Below are 6,000 nucleotides of genomic sequence, written 5' to 3'. Positions count from 1 at the left end.
CCCCTCCCCTTATCTCTACCCACAGGGACTCTACATTTTCATTAGATTCATATATATTATCATGAAGGATGGGTTTTAAGGATGAGTTTACATATAAACAAGCACCTCCCCCTCGTTTATTTGTACGGTCATTTCTGAACAGATTATAGCCCTGTAAATTAACCGCCCAGTCATGGCTCTCATCCAGCCATGTCTCAGATATCCCCACCATGTCATAATTATGTTCCAACAACATTAACTCCAATTCCTGCATTTTGTTGGTGAGGCTTCTGGCATTAGTATACATGCACTTTATGTATCTCTCTGTACCTCTATTCTTTCTTAAATTATTAACTGTTCTAATCCCACCCCCCATGCCACCCCACCCCCAATTTCATTATTTGTGCCCAGGTCTCTATCTGCACTGTCTTCCCCTCCTATAAAAGTTATACCCTCCCCCCGTCCCTAGTTTAAACACTCCTCCAGCCTTCTAGCCATTTTCTCCCCCAGCACAGCTGCACCGTTCCCATTGAGGTGCAGCCCGTCCCTAGCGTAGAACCTGTAGCCAACTGAGAAGTCGGCCCAGTTCTGCAGGAACCCAAACCCCTCCTTCCTACACCAATTCCTGAGCCACTTATTAACCTCCCTAATCTCCCGTTGCCTCTCTGGCGTGGCACGTGGTACAGGAAGTATTTCCGAAAATACCACCATGGAGGTCCTTGCTTTAAGCTTACAGCCTAATTCCCTGAAATCATCTTTAAGGACCTTCCGCCTAACTCTAACTTTGTCATTTGTGCCAATGTGCACCATGACCACTGGATCCTCACCAGCCCCTCCCAGTAATCTGTCAACCCGATCAGCGATGTGTCGGACTCGAGCGCCAGGTAGGCAGCACACCGTTCGATGATCCCTGTCTTTGTGACAGATTGCCCTATCTGTTCCCCTAATAATTGAGTCTCCCACTACTAGAACCTGTCTGGCCTGCCCTGCTCTCCTATTTCCCCCCTTACTGAAGCAGACACTCCTCCGGCTTTCAGAGGACATGCCTTGCTGCAGCAGTGCTACTCCTGCACTAACACTGCCCTCATCTGCAAACTTAGCAAACTTATTGGGGTGAGCCAGATCAGGACTAGCCTCCCTGACACTCTTCCCTCTACCCCGCCTTCTAACTGTCACCCAGCTAGCTGCTTCATTGTCCTGCAGCTCCAACCTAGCATCCCCCCTCATCTATCCTATTGAGCGTCTGCTCAGTGAGCAGAAGACTCCTTTCCATATTGTCTATGGATCTCAGTGTTGCCAGCTGCACATTTAGATCCAGTATCTGGGCTTCCAAATGCACAATGTGCTCACATCTCGCACAGCAGTATGCACCCTCGACCGGCTGTTCAAGGATTTCATACATGCGGCAAGACGTGCACTGGATGGCACTGGCAATAGTGGAGCACATCTTAATGGGGATTGCACCAGACAATAAGATAAGCAAAAATAAATAAAAAGTATTAATAAAATAGCAGCAATTCAGTAACACCTCCCTTGGAAACTCCCTGAATCCAAAGTCACTGAATCACAAGACACACACTTACAACAGTTCGCACTTACGCTCAGGTCACACTCAGCTCGTTCACACTCGCTCAGGCAGAAGATTTAAAAGAGTTTTTTTTTTTCCCCCTTTTACCAGCACACCACCCTGCTGCTCAATGCACTTCCAAAAGGAGTTGAGCCCCAACCAGCTGTCCCTTATAAACCCTTAATTACTGTATGATCTCCCACCCTTAATTAACCCCTTGTGAATATAGTTACACCTCAAGATTTAAATGCAATATAGTTAACCCTTAAAAACACAGATAATAAAATTAGAGATTAACCCTGTAGAGAGAAAAAATAGGTTAAACAAGCCCCCAAAAAATTGATCTGGTAGAAAGCACTCAGCAACCTACAATTCAGCAACTCACACAGGTATTTGTTATAGGTTTTCCAAATACCTCTTCACTGAATCTCAAGTCACACACTTACCACGGTTCGCACTTACGTTCAGGTCACACTCAACTCTTCACACTCGCTCAGGCAGAAGATGTAAAAGTATTTTTTCCCCCCCTTTTACCAGCACACCACCTTGCTGCTCAATGCACTTCCAAAAAAAAGGGCCTGCACTACAGCCATAACCCATGAGATACCAATGGGAAATACCGCAGTCATATGAGAGTGGTATCGACAAATTCCTCTATAGCTGTACCAAGTGGTGAAAGGTATGCTTAGTCAGATGCTACAAACGGGCATCATACGGAAGAGTCAAAGTCCGTGGGCTGTCCCTATAGTACTAGTGCGGGAAAAGGATGGCACACTACATTTTTGCGTTGACTATCGAAAGCTCAATGCCTGTACTGTGAAAGATGCGTACCCACTACCCAGAAATGAAGAGTCTTTGTCGGCGTTAGGGAAAGCCAAATTCATTTCAACCTTGGACCTTGCCAGTGGATACATCAAAAACACTATGTTTGAACATAGCACAAGGTGTGGAGGGGCATTTTTGTTTTTGGATATTTATTTTGCCTTATATACAAGTTATTAACCTGGAAAGGATGTTCCTTAACATATTTCCCAGGAAAATCCATTTTGGTTTCGTTTTTGTATGTTTTATTGTGAGTCTGTAAAAGTGGCGTAAGACTGACAACATTGTTCACAGCAGTGACATGGGAGTCAGAAATGCTTCCAGGGGTCTTCCCCATGCTGTTCCCATGTAATTTTAGTACAATTCCCATCGATTTCCGCAATTTCTAGTCCCTCTGCAGACCACCAGGGGGGGCAACAACCCGACTCGAGCAACAACCACCCGAGCATTTTAGGGCTCGCCCATCACCACTGCCCATTCTTCTTTGCAAAAAGCCTCCAGTTCCTATAAATTTCTGGCTGCCTAGCATGAACTTGAGATCTCCCCAGAGTGGATCAATGATATTGAGGTCAGGAGACTGAGATGGCCACTCCAGAACCTTCACTGTGTTCTGCTGGCACTGGATTCTTCTTTGACAAAAAGAAAGATGGCTCACTTCATACTTGTATTGACTACAGAGGTCTCAATGAGATGACTGTCAAGAACAGGTACCCACTGCTGCCAATTCCTGAGCTCTTTGATCATCTGCGAGGAGCTAGGATCTTCACTAAGCGTGACCTCCGCAGGGCCTATAACCTAGTCCGAATTTGCTCCGGGAATGAGTGGAAGACCGCATTTAATACCCGGGATGGCCATTACGAATATTTAGTTATGCACTTTGGTCTCTGCAACCCTCCCGCAGTTTTTCAAGAGTTGGTGAATGACATCTTTTGTGATCTGTTATACTCCTGCGTGGTGGTTTACCTGGATGACATTCTGTTTTTTCTCTGAACTTGCCCACCCACAGAAGGAATGATCGCCAGGTATTACTGCGACTATGAGAGAATCAGCTTTGTGCCAAATTCGAGAAGTGCGTTTTCGAATAGACTTCCCTACCTTTTCTAGGTTATGTTATCTCATGATGGATCCCGAAAAGGTGTCTGCCATTCTCAACTGCCCACAACCTCAGGGGATTAAGGCCATTCAACACTTTCATGGCTTCGTTAGCTCTTACTGACAATTTATTTCTCATTTCTCGTCACTGACTAAGCCGATCTCATCTCTCACCCGCAAAGGATCAATCCCAAAGTCTGGTCCTCTGAGGCGGAAGAGGCTTTCTTAACCTTGAAGCGAAGGGTAACAGAGCCTCCTATATTGCATCGTTTTGTAGCTAGCAAGCCATTCATTCTTGAGGTGGATGCTTCGCCCACGTTTGTCGGTGATGTTCTCTCCCAGAAGTCTTCTTCGGGTCAATTAGTCACCTGTGGTTTCTTCTACAAAGCACTCCCACTTCTGAATGCAACTATTCCATCGGTGACAGGGAGTTGTTGGCCATTAAGTTGGCATTGGAGGAGTGGCGGTATCTTCTCGAAGGAGCCATACATCCTTTTATAGTCTACACCATCCACGAGAACCTGGCGTACATTTATTCCGCGCAGAGGCTTATCCCTCGACAAGCCAGATGATTCCTGTTCTTTGCTCGGTTTGACTTCAAGCTCAACTTTGTGTCAGGCATCAAGAACGCTAAGGCAGATGCTCTCTCCTGGTCCTTCCAGTCGGAGGACACTGAAGATGATCCCTCTCACATCATCAATCCTTCTGAGGTAATCACCGTGGCGCCACTCAGGGTTACCACACCACCGGGTAAGATGTTCGTGGCAGAGAACGACAGGGTCAGGGTACTTCTCTGGGGTCATTCCTCTAAATTGGCTGGCCATGCTGGAATCAAGAAGACGCTCTCATCTCTCGCTACTACTGGTTGCCTTCCCTCCATCAAGATTTGGAGGATTTTACGGCCTCTTGCCCGTCCTACACCAAGAACAAGACTCCAAGGTAACTTCCCTCTGGGTTCCTGCATCCCCTTCCGATACATTCGGCTACCTGGCAACACATGGATTTTACTACTGACCTGCCTCGTTCCTCGGATTGTACGGTTATTTTGGTGGTTGTGGACTGTTTTTCGAAAATGGCTCATTTTGTTTCCCTACCCGGCTTACCATCTGCTCCAGAATTGGCGAAGATCTTCGTTAGTCACATTTTCAAATTTCATGGTTTCCCTCTACACATAGTCCGATAGAGGTGAACAATTTACTTCTTGCTTCTGGAGAGCTCTCTGTAGACTCATGAAGGTAACTCTGGATTTTTTCTCAGCCTATCACCCTCTGTCTAATGGCCAGGTAGAAATAGTCAACCAGGTCCTGATGTCTTACCTTCGGCACTTTACTAATGGCCATCAGGACGACTGGGTCAGCCTTCTTCTCTGGGCAGAGTTTGCATATAACAATCATCCCAGCAAATCTTCTACCAAGTCTCCATTCTACATCATTTTTGGTAAACACCCCAACATGCCACTCCTTGTTTCCCTTGTCTCAGGCATGGCAGCAGCTGACTCCATGTCGAAGGAGTTTTCTCTGATCTGGGGTGAGACTAAGGATGCGCTTGAAAGGGTTTCCAGCAAGATGAAGAGATACGCAGATAAGAGATGCTTGGATTCCCCTTCGTATCTTCCGGGTGAGAGGGTTTGGCTTGCGTCCAAGTATACCAGGCTCAAGATTCCATCCTACAAATTGCGTCCTCGCTATATCGGCCCTTTTGAAGTCCTGAAGCGAGTCAATGACCTACAAACTGAGGTTGCCTGCCTTTGCTTCATATTCCCAATGCCTTCCATGTATCACTCCTTAAACCCATGGTTCTCAATCGCTTCCATGCCATATCCAGTCACTATCCTCCATCTATTAACACCAGGGATGTCTTTGAGGTAAAAGATATACTGGCCTAGGAAAGGGTTAGAGGGAGAACCTTCTTGGGAGCCCCGAAAGAACATTCATGCCCCCAGTATTTTGAAGAAGTTCCTCTTCAAACGTAAGAAGGAGGGGTGTAAGGGGGGTACTATTACCGCCATGTCCGCTCGTGCTCCCTGTGCTCTGGTCTCCCGACGGACTGCTGGGTTCGGGGAGAGCTGCGCTCTCACTGTGCCCCCCGGCCTTGCAGCCTCCCCAGGTTCCTCGCTGTCCACATATGTGCACTCTTAGGCCGGGATCACACACAGCGAGATACGGCCGAGTCTCGCAGGTTAAAACTAAGCTCTGGCGCCGGCACTCCGGAGCAGAGTGTGCAGCCGCACAGCAACACATGGAGCTGCATGCTCCGCTCCAGAGTGCCGGTGCCAGAGCTTGGTTTTAACCTGCGAGACTCGGCCGTATCTCGCTGTATTGTGACTCCGGCCTTAGACCTCGGCTGCGCACTTGCTGGGTGCACTAGACTTCTGCCAAAGTCCTGTGCTGACCGGGAAATGATCTCACTAGGCGCCGATGTCAGGTATATCAGACGACTTTGGCCGTTCCTCGGCGTCTGATTATTATTTCTTGCACTTGCCTGTGTAGATGCTCTCCCAGGTCCCTGTACACCACCAGTGCATGCTCTGCTCTGTCCCT

This window comes from Dendrobates tinctorius, unplaced genomic scaffold (genome assembly GCF_039654945.1).
Source record: "Dendrobates tinctorius isolate UK_male_01 unplaced genomic scaffold, ASM3965494v1 ptg000086l, whole genome shotgun sequence".
Classification (NCBI taxonomy): domain Eukaryota; kingdom Metazoa; phylum Chordata; class Amphibia; order Anura; family Dendrobatidae; genus Dendrobates; species Dendrobates tinctorius.
Note: the sequence above shows the minus strand (reverse complement) of the source record.